This window comes from Vulpes lagopus, chromosome 22 (genome assembly GCF_018345385.1).
Source record: "Vulpes lagopus strain Blue_001 chromosome 22, ASM1834538v1, whole genome shotgun sequence".
Taxonomy (NCBI): Eukaryota; Metazoa; Chordata; class Mammalia; order Carnivora; family Canidae; genus Vulpes; species Vulpes lagopus.
Window position 1 is genome coordinate 28,511,960 of NC_054845.1, and position 15,047 is coordinate 28,527,006.

At 44.2% G+C, this 15,047-nt stretch overlaps 1 protein-coding gene across 2 annotated transcripts in view; it reads right to left on the reverse strand.

Annotated features, from left to right (window-relative positions):
* Positions 1 to 15,047, reverse strand: part of PAX3 (paired box 3) — a 95,929-nt gene that overhangs the window by 31,775 nt on the left and 49,107 nt on the right. The window lies entirely within an intron of this gene.

The following is a 15,047-nucleotide window of genomic DNA, read 5'->3' on the forward strand; positions in this document are numbered from 1 at the left end:
GCCGCTCTGAAATCTCCGCAAACAGGGACGGGCATTGGTCCAGCCTGTGGTCCCGGAGCTTCGCCCTGAACGGTGCCCCATTTGCGTTTGAGAAGGAATCAAATTAATGTGGTTCCAAATAAACCTTCACTACCTTTTACATGACGAAAGCTGTTAACAAAAGTAATCTAAAAAAAATTCCAAAACTGACTTAGAATCTAAAAAGTCCATAATGGGGGGGGGGGCGCCTGGGGGGGTACTCAGTCAGTTAAGCACCTGCCTTCGGCTCAGGTCGTGATCTCAGGTCCTGGGTTCGAGCCCCAAGGTGAGCTCCCTGCTCAGCGGGGAGCCTGCTTCTCCCTGGCCCTCTGCCTGCCGCTCTGCCTACCTGTGCGCTCTCTCTGTCTCTCTCTCTGTGTCAAGTAAATAAACAGAATCTTTTTTTTCAAAAAGTCAATAATAGCAAATGGTTACAGGATTCCTACAAATTTATAGACTCTACTCCCATGAAAGAAATCATATTTAAATTTAGTCTCTTATCACTAGATACTGAGAAATATTTAAGGAGAGTTTAGATATTATTAATGAAAACCTCAAGAATAGGCTCAAGGAAAAGCAGGCATCATCTAGCAAACTGTCCCTACGCCGAAGTTCAGAGGCCCTGGGTCTCTCTGCTGAATGGTGAGCAGCTGCCCAGGACTCTGCCCAACTTGAGGAACACAGTGCAAAATAAAAATGTTCGTCCCTGTGTTCAAAAATTATTACAAATTTTGGGATGGCCACAACAGAGCATAAAAACCAGAGGGCCCTCTGGGCGTGGGGCCGCGGGTGGGTGACTGCATAGGTCACGCGTCCCTGCAACCAGCCCTGCGGCGGGCCCTTCCCCAGCAAAGTCTGAAGTTGCCTGTGTTCGCAGGCATCAGGGGAGAGATCTTCCACACTGAGCGTGCAGGTATCTACGAAAGGGAAGGAGAACTGGGAAATTAGGAATTTGCCAGGATGATATGGTTTGACATCGGTGCGTTCTGGCCGTAACAGAGCACCTGTCCGCCTCTGCAGGGGTCTGAGGTTGGAGTCCAGCGGACACAGGGCTCTGGGAAGATAGCAGCCCTCTCCCCGAGGCCTTGGACATCCAGGCGCTCACAGATGGCCATCATGGGGCTCCCAGGCCACCTACTCAGCAGAACTCAGCAGCCCGAGCGGCCTTGCTCCTGAACACATCCAAACACGCTCTGAAAACTCCCCCCAAATAACTGGGGGATCCTCTGAGAATGGGGCTGAGATTGCTGTTAGCAAACAAGGAAGGAAATCCAGAAACTTGTAGATTGGTAGTGTCACTGTCGAGGTAACTCCTTTGCACGCTCAGGCCGTATAGGACCTGGGGAGATCCAGGTGGTGCCAGGAGCAAGGTCAACATGCAGTACTTCCTACACCACTCATTCTCTTTTACCTTAAGCTCAAATTCAACTCTGCCCTACAGAAATCCAAAATGTCATTCTACGTCAGGATATAAGCTACCCAAAGGGGCATGCATCCAAATAACCAAATAAAATGACATATCATTTTAGGGATTTTTAAAAATGTCTAATACTTTTATAATTTATTCACATTCAAATCGTAAAATTAAGAGAGTGAATTCATAATCTATATGGCTGAGGAAAACAGGTACTTGTAGGGACGCCTGGGTGGCTCAGGGGTTGAGCGTCTGCCTTCGGCTCAGATCGTGACCCCAGGGTCCCAGGATCGAGTCCTGTATCGGGCTCCCTGCAGGGAGCCTGCTCCTCCCTCTGCCTGTGTCTCTGCCTCTCTCTCTGTGTGTCTCTCATGAATAAATAAATAAAATCTTAAAAAAAAAAAAAAAGCAGGTGCTGGTACATAAAAGCAGAAGGGAACTATAATACATAGTGCATCTACTCTCTTAGCCATTATGCTTACTGGTTCAATCATGTTGTGTCATTTGAGATAAAATGGTCTCATTTGATATAAATCTCATTTTAGGATTCTTAAAAAAATAAAATAGACCTGCTTTAAATATGGGAATAGTTTAAAGGAGAACTTACATGCTAAGAAATGTGCCATTGATTGTACCATAAAATTCAAAAGCTCCCAATACAACTTACATGTGTATACGTTTGCTAAATGTGAGTCAAACTTTACAAAGCGATAATTGGTGCATCATTGCCGAGCAATGGATCTTGAACTTTTGGAGCATCGGAATCACCCAAAAAGCTTATTAAAATCCAGACTGCTGACCACCCCCTCCACAGTTTCTGTTTGTGCGGGTGGTGGATTCCAACATTGTGGGTCCTAAATGACCCTTTGAGAATTCCCTCAATAGAATAATCCAGATTATTACTTTCTCTCTTGAAATTCCCAAATACATACAATATTTCCGGCTGCAACTTATCCAAACAGTGTTTCCACATACATATTTTTGAATTATAAATAATATAGATTTCCCAAGAAACAGATTATTCTTTCCCCTAAGACAATAAATCACCACGCAATGGTTACCTTTCTTCACTTGCCCTGACCTTTCCGTCTTCTGTGAATTCAAGTGAAAAACCCAACAGCATTTAAAGACTGACCAAAAGATTCCCCTGCCTGTGAAAACCTTAAATCTTTGCTTCCACTCTCTCTTACTATGATCCCATTAGGATAATAGTATGTGGAAATTTTCATGTTTCCTCTGGGAGTCTCTAAGGTTATTAAATCCTCCCAAGTAAATATGATGTGCCATGCACTGTCAGGTCAATTAATCAAAACCATCTCTAGTTTCTGAAGAAAAAGGGGGCTCCATCAACTTACAAATACCAGTGAGAGTTAATTCCGAGGGTCGAGACCACCATGTTTCACCCTAACAGTCAACATCCCCCAGAATATAAGCTTTGTGAGCTCAAGGCCTTTCTCTGCCTTGTTCCCTGCTGGTTGCCTTGGAACATAGTAAGTGTTCGATAAACACACGTTGACAGAATGGAAACTACTGGTAAAATTGCAGTTTTGAGCCAACACTGATTTCTCTGCCATTATTTTGCACCTTTAAATGGGAATTCTGCTCTTCTGAGTCTCCCAACATCTACTCGAAATGAGATCTGGGAGTTTCGATCCTCAAAAATGATCTAGAAGATTTTGCAAGTATTTGCCTACCTGAATATTTCCGGGAAATAACTGTCCATTTTTTCTGAGGATTGTGATGTGTAAAAAAGGGTGAAGAACCACCAATAGCTAATGATTAAAAAGACTTAGAACATCTGGGAGTTCTGTAGGACAGCCTTCACATAGAGGCTGAAAATAAAATTTTCTTTAACAGGCTAATAAGTCACTACTTGTATTTCTAGACTGTTTATTCAAAAGCAATCCAATGGTCGTATCTAACTAGGAAAACCTCCGCAAGGCATCATTTCAAAAGACACTGAGGCAGTGACTTGCCTGATTTTTCTGCTGGAATGCTATCTGAACCAACTAATCCTTTTTGGCAATATGAAGCCACAGTTGTACAAGTTAATTCTAACTTTCCTCCATCTGTACACCCCAAAAGGATGTGGGCTTTAAAATATGTTAAGTCAGCAACCCAAGATTAATCTACCAGCTATGAAATACTAGCTATTTCTAAAGATGGAAATACTACTGGGTTTTTCTTATATCACTCAATAGATATAAAATGTATACTGAACATGACTGACAATAATGTCATGAACTTGAACCTTCAGTTTTTATCAAAGACAAATCTGATACTTAAAACCCATTTTAATAGCACAAAAGAAATCATTTTGTTGAAATATCTTTATTCAAATTTAGATACTAGATACAAAGTACCTAATCTGGCTAAATATTACACCAAAGTAAAAAAAAAAAAAAAAAAAAAGCCTTTTTTTTTTTTTTTTCCAGACAGCCCCACCGAAAGATTGCAAGGCAGTTATCTAAATGAGGTAACAGATTGCAAGGATACAGCAACGAGATTAAACACACTCTCTTCGGTAAAATGATCTCTTTGGATTATTTCTGCTGACTGACCCTAATATTGAGGGGACATTTTCAATTACATTTAAGTTGCTCAGTCATATTCTACACATGCCTTCACAAAGTTTGCTCTATTATTCATTAAATAGAGACACTGTTCCCCAATTTGAAAATTCGGAGTCATGCTCCTAGGAAATCCATGTTAACATACAGACACTACATGTTCATTAACTGAATTTAAATTTAAAACATTTTCTAAAAAAGAAATCCATGTTAACATATAATACGTGGCTTTTTAAGTGGAGATTGAATTGCTTTAAATTGTGTAATTCTCAGATTTTTATCCCAATCCATATTCTTGTCAGATTTTTTAACTCTATTTTCAAAACCCCTTCACCATCCATTCTCTGACTTATCCATTCATGTGATTCAATGACTCCAATGAACCTGTAGCAAACCTTAGCAAGAAGACAAGGATTTCTCTCTCTTCCTAATGTAACTACACAAAGACCCTGTGAAATAAATACACCATTGTACAGAAAAAGGAAACTGAGACTCAAAGACATTATTCAGATCACATGACCAGGGACCCTAGGATTTGACCCAGGTCTATGGGGCATCAGAGGACATACTTTTTCTCTTCTAGCCTGGTATGTTCTAAATAGGTGCTAAGGTCCTCTCTCTCTTTCTCCCTCTGTCTGTCTGTCTCTCTCTCTCTCACACACACACACACACACACACACACACACACACACGCACACAGAGTCCTTTTAAAGACGAGTACCAGAAACAAATCCAAACAGGGATTCCAATGCAAATTATTTAGCTGCTTGCTACCTATCACTCTCCTCTGTCCCAGATTTTCAAAAACGTCCTAGAATCGAATGAAATTTATGAAAGCACAACAGTTTGATTAATATTATACACCGAGTCAAATAATTTTCTAATTGAACTTAATTCAATCAACGAACATTTATTGAATTCTTTGCATATCTAAAGTGTAGCTGTTAAAATAAGGATAAAGCTCTAAGAAATGAATCAATTTACCAAAATAATGAATTTAATTCAGAAAACAAAATAGTCAGTCTGACCATCTGAAGTCCCCTTTAAGAATCACCACCGACTCCTGGTCCTACAATTCCCAGGTCCATCTAGAACATATTATTGATCACAAGTGGTTGAACTGATCACTCATTTTCTATCTTTACTAAATCCTTCTCTCTCTCTCTCTCTCTCTCTCTCTCTCTCTGCTATTAAAAACATGGTAGTGAAAGGATCTCACGTGCTGGAAAGTAACCTCAAACCATTTTTGGACAAAAGTGCAGGAATAAAAAACTTGAAATCTGTTGGGATAGTCACAAGTTATTCAGCAGACACCCTAGAGTGATCACAGGACAATATTGTCTCTCCTCAGGTGCCTCAGTGTTTCAGCTCGGAGCTTTGTAAGAAAGTTCCTTTCTTCCTTTTCTATCTCCAGCTAATTGTAGGTCTTAGGAGCCAAAGTTTTTAGTTATCCCAATGATTTCACTTAACTCCCAAGATTAACCTTGGGAGAGTGATCAGCATCGATTTAAAAAAAAAGAAGAAGAAGAAGAAAAGAAAAAAAAGATCAAGCATAGGCCACAATCATACCCCGCAGGATTACAAATTCTCCTTCGGAAACAAATCAAACTGGGAGGGGAACGCAGAAGTATTACCACCAGCGGACCAACCATGAAGTTTAATTAAAGAAGGAATTACAGAATTAGAGAGTATGTCTTTGTCCGTTAACCCCTTGTGACCTCTTCTGTAGCCCGAAGAAATATTTCATCCTAGTTAACGCTATTATACATGAGATCTTCCCTCAATTTTATAGGGATTTAGTCACGTGGAATTCTATAATTATGGGTTTCCAGACCAATATAATTCAGAGATGGGAGACAGGCAAAAAATGGAGAAACAAAATAATTCACAAGCATGAATTTGGCACACTGTCTTTCTTCTCAGCAAGACCTTTCATTTGAATAATTAAAGAATCAAAACATGACAACCATTTAAACTCTATGTTTGTCCCAGATAGAACACAATGCAATTTACAGACACAGAGGAGGTTTGGGGGGGTTGGGGATCTCTCTCTGCGGGCTCTGAGGCTGACGTCCTTAGTCATCGGTCATTTCCTCGAAGATGGCCCCAGACCAAATCGGATGAGGTCTTTCCATCTGTCATCTTTGCAAGCTAGACTTTTGTACTTAAAGCTGTGTCTCGCTGATTAAAAATAATAATAATAATAATAAATTAAAATGAACCTAGGAATCGTGCCTGAGAGCTCCCTGAGCTCATTTCCTCCCATGTCTGGCAGGGATATGCCACAGGGTCTTCCAGCGGGTCAGCTCGAAGTCGGGTGCACCTGCTTGGCTGACCGCAGACTGTCTCCCGTGCTGGCGACTCTCACCATGCAACGTGAACGGGACGATGGGACAGCTCACTGTTTTCTGCTGTGAAGTGAGTGGCCCTTTTACACTGAGAGAGATGTGAATGACCTCTCTCGTGTTTACTCGGGTGAAAGCCAGGAGGAGGGAAGCAAGACCGATATTCCCTCACAGACCCAGAGTAAATGACAAATGACATTTTCCCTTTGTGATCTTTGGGATTTTTGTTGACTTATTTGGAGCCTTTTGTTGGATCCCAAGAAATGGCCTGTGGCTGAGGCCTATTCTCCCGATTTCCACGCTCCATCTGTGGAATCCATCAACGGGGCATTTACCCTCATTCAGGGCTCTGACACCTGCCTGGCAGGGAGCAGCAGACACAAAGAAAGCCGGGAGTGGATGAGAAAGGGGAGGTTGGTTTTTTTTTTTCCAGAGGAGGGAGGAGAGAGGGGGAGGTTGAAATGGATGCACAGTAGGGGTTAATCCAAGCCAGTTGAGAGACTTCAGCACCTGGAAGCTTCTCTTCCACATTAATTCACAAGCTGAGAAGTAATCGGTGACATTATTTTTTTTAAGTGTGTTTAAACTGTACACACGTCAAGGAAAGAAAAGAGATACAGGAAAGGAAAGAGATACACCTCGGAAAGCAATAAACGGAAGATTTAGGAGAGAATCCCAAGGTAGATCTAGAAAGCCTGCTTGACCTAACACACCATCCAGCATCAAAGCGAACTCTGCAGAACTCCTAAGTCGGGAGCTAGGAGCTGAGGAGCTGATATTTTGTTAGTTGCTAAACCAGGGGAGATGGTTTATAACCTCATCAGTGGCCCATCTGGGGGGGGGGGGCGAGGGGGGCTTGTTTTGTTTCTGTGGCCTCTACAACTTCTCCAAAAGTGCCAGCCTCGAATCTTTAACAAAGTCCAAAAAAGATAATAGAATAGAATAGAATAGAATAGAATAGAATAGAATAGAATAATAGGATAGGATGAGATGGGAAGGGATAGGATGGGATAGGATGAAAATAAAATAAATAATAAAATAAAATAAAATAAATAAAATAAAATGTAGGACAATCTATGGTAAGAATATCATGGGCTTTCTGGCAGAAAGGTTCTTTTCAGAACTCTAAGTCTAACTCCGAGCCTCCGCCATCGGGCACTCCTGCTCCTGCCCCGCAGCCCGCTTGGGGCTGCAGCACTGTACGGCATCCCCCTCCCCTCTGACCCAAGCCCTTCCCTCGGAAGCCGCCTTCTCCCAGCACGGGGTCATTAGAAGGAAAATAAGCTCCTGCCAGGTTGGTGCTAATCAAAATAGCACAAATAAACCCTGACACTCAACAACTCCCCGAGTGCCTGCTGCCCTGGGAGGAGAGTACAGATTGGTTCTGAACCCGCCGGGCGCGGGGCGGCAGCCACAGGCCCGCCTGCACCCCCACCCCCCCACCCCCACCACCACCCCCTCCCCGCCCGGCCTCCAGCCCCGGCTGGGCGAGCGCACACCACGGACCGCTGGGTGTTCACCTAAGATAAGGGCCCCGAGCAGGCACACCTGGCCAGGCAGCTTGCGAGCCAGGTGACCCCAGGGCCGGCGTCCCGAGAACTTTGAATGTCAGGTGCAGGCTTGGACCTAGAAACCTCGCTCTGGATGCAGTCCCGTCCCAACAGCTGTCGCCACCTCACCCTTCGTCACCCAGAAGGTCCCCTTTGTAACAACGAGGCTAGAGAGAGAGCCTTGCTCTGCGTGCGGGCATCACAGCCGAGCTCCTGGGCCTTCTTCCTAACAGGACGTTGAAGCACACGGGAGCCTGCGCCCCTGCCCTGCCCCGACCCGGCAGCAGCCCGACGGCTTGAAACCGCAGGCTTCCCGCGAGCAGGACCGCTCGGGCTCAGAGGCCCTGACGCTGCCCAGATGAACCCTCTCCGCCGGGCCGCGTGTGCACAAGGGCCGCCTTTACGAAAGGGATCTGTCACCGAGAAGAGATGAAGTCGCCCTTCCCACCCCACCGCCCCTGCGAAGGATTTTTATTTGCAATTTTTTTTTCTTTTTTTGATGATTGCCTTGAAAACTCCATGGTAACTGCCACCAGGGCGTTTCAAAGAGAAGACGAGAGGAAAGCCCCAAGAAAATGTGTTGCTATTCAATTAGGAGAGCTGATGAGTTAACTAATTAATCAGGGAACAGCTTTCGAAGAATAGTCTCCCGTGATAAGAATTTCCCCCCCTCGAGAGCTTCAAAGTCGGTCATAATTAAAATTAAGACCCAGCGCTCTCTGGGCAGGCGAGTCTCGGTGGCCCTCGAAGCAGGGAGCCGGCTCTGGTCTCGCTGGGACCGGGCGGCACAGGGCAAGGGAAGGTGACTTGCAGGCCGAAGGGGGAACAGGTAAACAGCAGCCGCCGAGAGAGGAAAGGAGCCAAGTGACTTTTATTTACAATCGCCAAGAGAGAGGCTATTACTGACCATATGTGCCACAATTGCCCTCTTATCACGGGCTGGCCATCATGTCCTTTGGGAGCTGTTAATGAACTGGGTAATTGAGCTGCTGACATGTGTTACCAAAACAAAACAATAGGAAGAAGAGACAAATGAACATTTTATTTGCCAATCAGAGTAGGTTCAGCTTTTCACAGAGCTGCCGCTAAGTAACTGGCTGAATGCATAAAACAGTGCATTGAAAGCAAGCAGATGCAAGCACAATAATAGTTAACTGACAGCTTATGGCCCATCTGTGCTTAACATTTTGTTAAAGAAATTACTTGACTTGCTAAAGAGACAAATCATACAGCTGCCCCGAGCGCGGCATTGTAAGAGATAAATCATTAGCTAAACTGTTTCATGCTTAAAATGACAATGCTTATTAACAGTTATGTGGGGACATTTTGTCAGCACAGCTTGACGCAGTTATTACTTGCTAAAAATGTGGCAACTCGTAGATATTCAAGAGGACGGGGTTGGGGGGGACACTGCGCACAATCTGAGAGAACGGTGGGCGTTTTGAGTCTCTGATGGTGAAATGTGCATTTCTAAGATGACACAAATGGAGGGAAAAACAAAACAAGACAAAAACAACACACAAACCAACCTGTGAAACGGACCACAAGACCATGTGCCATGGGGCAATCACGGACCTTCCTGCCGTTTGCACCTTATTGACCCAGGACGGCAAATGCTCCCATTCTGGGGTGAGAGCCATTGATGTCACCCACGATATTAGAACAAAAAAAATAATAATAATAAGCAGCTTAAGGAGTAACGGCGTCTAGCCCCTTTACTTTCTCAAACATATTCACCTTCCTCCTTTGGAAAAGGATCTCTCTAAGAGGGAAAGAAAAATCATGCTGCAAAAGATTGGCTTTATGAGAGGACTGAGCTTATGTTTTCGTTACTTGAATTGAAACCACATTTTTTTGGGTCCAAGCGTGGTTCAGCCAGTGCCATGGAGAGCGACTTACCTCTGAAATCATTTCTGTGTAAACTGGTTAACGAGAGGCAAAACAGGGATCTCTCAAAGCCCGTTTTGTGATGATTCCTTTGACATTCTGGGCAAAATTAACTCAAGAGTAGCTATCGTGGTATAAAAAAGGCTGCGATTCTGACTCACTGACAGCCTATGAGGGCCAGCCCCTGCTTCCTTCCTCCTTTAGGTATATTTTCTTTCATCTCTCCCAAAAAAAAAACCTATTTGGAGGCGGATTGTCATCCCCATCTTATGGATGAGAAAAAAAGGAGGTCTAGAGTAATGCAACCTACGTGATCCATGAGAACTCGGAGAGGTTATCCAAATATAAGATCATATATATCGAATATGAGATCTAATTAACATCACCATTGGAGGAACAAAACTGATGTGGGTTGGAAGGAAAACTGAAGCCAATATCATCACATTTTTTTCCCTTCCTGGCCTACCGTGCCAGGACTCAGATGTCACAGTCAACCCCGTAAATCAGTTGTGAAAACATGACCATAAAAGGTGAGCCGTCTTCTCGGCGGTGGTTGGTGGATGTGAAAATTATGTTATGCACAGTTACTAACAAAGTTTCTGGCAGTGAAATGTAAGCCCTAGCTATATATACAGGGCTTTAAATAAGACACAATTAGACTTGTGACACGGTCGACAAAGACAAAGAACCACCCTGCCTTCATCTTTATTTCCCACAATTGGATATTTTTGCGATTATGGGCACCAGTCATGTTCAAGTCAACGAATGAACCCAAGCAGGATGTAGAAAAGAGGTAACAAGTGACACAAAGAGCCTTTCATGGGACAGGAAACAAAAGAATGCTTTTGCCACCCTTATTAAGACGAGACTACCAAAGACACACAAAACCTAAACAACTAAAATGTTATCCACAGCTACTTTTTGCCAAGATTAGCATGACAGGAGATGTTTGGAAAAACAGAAGAAAGGCAGATTTTTTTTGTTTTTGTTTTTGTTTTTTGTTTTGTTTCGAAAGGCAGATTTAAGAAGAAAGTTAAATACCATACTTTTTTTCGTGCCACAAACCTCCACCAAGAGATAAATGACTAAGCGACTGGAGATGCCAGGGCAAAGCTTTTACAGAACTGCAGGCTCATCAGATCCCCCAGGCCAGCCCCTGTGTTTTATAGCTGAAGCCCAGGGAGCGAGGAGGGTTGCCCCAAATCACACATCCTTCAAAAAACAGCTCTGGGCTGCCTCGGATGTGGCTGATACGGTCTCTTCTCTTCGACACCAAGGTTGCAAATGTGAATACTGTATGGAGGGGGCACCCGGGGGGCTCCGGGGTTGAGTGGCTGCCTTCAGCTCAGGGCGTGACCCCAGGGTCCCGGGATCGAATCCCGCATCGGGCTCCCCGCAGGAAGCCTCCTTCCCCCTCTGCCTGTGTCTCTGCCTCTCTCCCTGAGTCTCTCATAAATAAATAAAATCTTGAAAAAAATAATGTATGGAGCTGAACCTCAGAAAGTAAAACTCAAATCACCAAGCTCCCACTGCAGTGCTCTCTCCACGGAGGCCACGCAGGAGTCTATACAGCAGATAATCCAGCCATGCCCTGCAGCAACAGGAAGATTAAATGGCCTCTCAAGGCTGAAAAACCTAGATACATTATTTACCAAATAACAGAGCCACAGATTCTGTGAGCCTGCGATCTTTACTATAGAGGCCAAATTAATACATAGATGCTCTAGCTGATGCCCCCCATACGGCATTTCCAGATTGTTTCTTTGCTTTTTGTTTCCTATAGGGTTCCACAAGGAAGAAAGGGGGCAGCGCAGGAAGCTTGTTTTGAAAACCCAAATCTTATCTGGATCCATTATCGCTTGTTGGGAGGTAGGAAGGTAATAAGTGGACACAAGTGAAAGAGGAAACTTTTCCTGGAGGCCACAGAGAAGCCTCGGCTCCCTTCTCGCTGGCACAGGAATTAGTGGCGACATCTAGGTCACCATCAGAAATCATGCACCGAAAGGCCACCAGGCAGGAAAGGCTTCGCCAGAGGCTGGGAGGAGAAGGATGAGGAAGAGACGGTGATCGCTCCCCCTCGTCCCGCACAGGTATGAGGCTCAGGTGTGGGGGGTTGGCCAAGCGGTCGGGATGACTGGGGAGACCATACGAATGACTTACCACCCCCCTTAGATGGGGACAGCTGCTTTTGGAAATTTTGTTTTCTCTTCTTGTCACCACTGAACTCAGAAGAGGTGATCGATTCCAGAGGTTTTGGCAAACGAACTGTAAGTCTTGGTGGAAGGCCTCCTGCTCTGGAGACAAGTCGATCTACTCCAGGTGCCCACTTGGCTGGCCACTTCCTCTCGGATTTGGGGAAAGCTGTCTAACCTCTGAGCCAGCTTTTTTCCTTAATGAAATGTGGTTCAAAACACCTGCTTCCAAGGCTGATTTATAGGAAAGGTGATAGGGGAACCTGGGAGCTCAGCGATTTAGCGCCTGCCTTTGGCTCAGGTCGGGATCCCGGGGTCCCGGGGTCGAGTCCCGCATCGGGCTCCCCGCAGGGAGCCTGCTTCTCCCTCTGCCTGTGTCTCTGCCTCTCCCTGTGTCTCTCATGAATAAATAAATGTTTTAAAAAAATAAAAAGGAAAGGTGATAGATTGTAAAGTGCAAAAGGGTTCCCAATAAACGAGATGTCCTCGGCAAACGCAGCCCCCTCTGCCTCCTTCGCTTTTGTATCATCCAAGCTCACCGGGCATAAAGGAGTAGCAGGAGGAAAATGCTCTCTGTGTTTTAAGACTGAGAGAAAAGCAATCACCAGAACTTTCTAAGAATTCCCAAATTTGTGAGATGAGAGCATCGTCCGATGTCTCATCTGCTCCCTCTTTCAAAGATCCTGCCCATAATCAGCCAATGTGTATGTATTCACTTAAAAGGATATTCAGCTCTTGCTCCATATCTAATTATCTTAAAAATCCAAAGCGTTGGCCAGGGTACGCTAGTCATGGCCCAGGACACGTGCCTGCGCTGTGGGATCAACGATGAAGGCAGCTATGAAAGTGAATACATTCTGTGCTCCCACGTACCTCGGGCCTACACGAGAAGGCTGGCTGAACAAAAACCAGGCAACTAGCCTGAAAGAAATGAAGTACACTTGGGCTCTCCTTTATGCCAACATTCATTTTGGTTTCTATGGGAAGGAACCTTGAACGTTGTCTGCTTGGGGGCAAATCCCCTTCTTCCCTCATGCCTCTTGATATGTGTCTAAATAGCAAAATGAAATACAGCTTTGAGCAATTCACTCTCTGATCATTTTGATTCGTGTCCACAGCTGATGCGAACAGGTCAGGCACCCAACCTCAGGAAAAAAAAAAAAAGAAAAATGCCAAGCATTTCTTCAGTAGCCGGCTGCTTCATGAATTCCTGGGCAACTGCCTTGCCTTTTCAGGAACAAGGTTTCAGAACTGAAGGGGAATGAATAAGGATGTGCTAGGAAGAAGAGAGTAATGGAGAGAAGAAAGAAGAGAAGAGGGTCAACGTTGCCATCCTAGCAAAGACGAGTCAGAATGCGCTAAGTGACTTCAGAGTCAGTGGGCTGACCCCGGGCACTCCTTTCCCAAAAGACTGATGACAAGTCCTTTTGAGTTGGGAAGGCCTGCTCGGAAGGACGGGAGTGGGAGAGCGAGGCTCTGAAAACATGTCCTGATCCTTGGCAGCTTTGAATAAATTACAGACCCTCTTGGATGCAGACCAAAGATAGTCCTACTCATGTTTTCCACCCACGCCAGCCAGTGATTTTTAACTGGGAATCACCCCATCAGTACGTCAGGGCAACGCCAATATTTAATTCAATTCAAACTCCAGTCGTGCTCTTCTGCTACCCAACCATAAGTTTATCCCTAAGAAGAGTTTGTCGGACAAGATAAAGTTCCTATTTTTGGTACATTTTTCTTTTCACATTATAAATGTGTATTATGTTATAAAATGAAATTTGGGTGGTTCCTAAAAATAAAAATAAAAAAACAACAATAATCCCAGAATCCAAAACAATCACTATTGATTTTAAATTAGGGAGTTAGGTTAAATAAATGGTTGGTTGGATGCATGGATGGATGGATGGATGGATGGATAGATGGAGCAAAAGTGAAATACTTAGTTTCTTTTCATCCTTTTGTTCTGTGTATATTATTAACAAAATGTACGTTTTTAAAAACTTTTTCTTGAGGACGCCAGGTGGCTCAGTGGTTAAGCATCTGCCTTCAGCTCAGGGTGTGACCCCAGGGTCCTGGGATCAAGTCCCGCATCAGGCTCCCTACAGGGAGCCTGCTTCTCCCTCTGCCTGTGTCTCTGACTCTCTCCGTGTGTGTCTCATGAATAAATAAATACAATCTTAAAAAAAAAAAAAACTCTTTCTTGATCCACTACACCTTAAAAAGGTAAATAAAAAACTTAAAAATTTAAAAAAAACAGAAAAGTAAATAAAACTTTTCCCTCCAGCAAATAATTCCAGTGAGTTTATCTTTGTTGTTTTAGTAACCACAATAGATTTGGTTGATAGTATGACTGACATGTGAAAATTTAACTTGAGTTCTGAAATGATGTAGCACTGTTCCTGCCAGTTTGCTCATGTACACCTGTAGATACATTTGAATGTGCAAATATGAGTGTTTGCCCGTCTCCATACACGAGGACCACGGTGAATGGCATGTATTCACATTGCGTTCCCATGATGCAGGCATGTAATTCATTCAAACGAGCACAGAGGCTGTTCCTTACATCTCACTGTAAATGAGCCAGTTGTATTCAGATCTTACCAAAGCCTGAAGCGTCAGAGGTGGTTGTCTTTACCGACCACTCCTGTCAATCCTCACCCCCATTTCTAACCAGGCTGTAGCTAAGTAACCAGGGCCGCTACAATGCTTCCTTATCCCTGAGAGAAGCCAGAGCAGGACCAGTGCGTGAATATCTGAGCATAAGACTGTGCGCAGAGAGAGACAGCGGCTAGAGAAGAAAACCAACAGAAGAAAATCAGCTGAAGCACAGCAAGACGATACCCCGGATACATAATAATGTAAACTACGGGGGCAAAAATTAGGAATACGTCACTGTTTAAAATTTTCGTTTCCACTGCTTTCTGGTGATCATGTTGTTGTTGTGTTAGATTTTATTTATTTATTCATGAGAGACACAGGCAGAGAGAGAAGCAGGCTCCATGCAGGGAGCCTGACATGGGACTCGATCACGGGACTCCAGGATCATGCCCTGGGCCGAAGGCAGGCGCTCA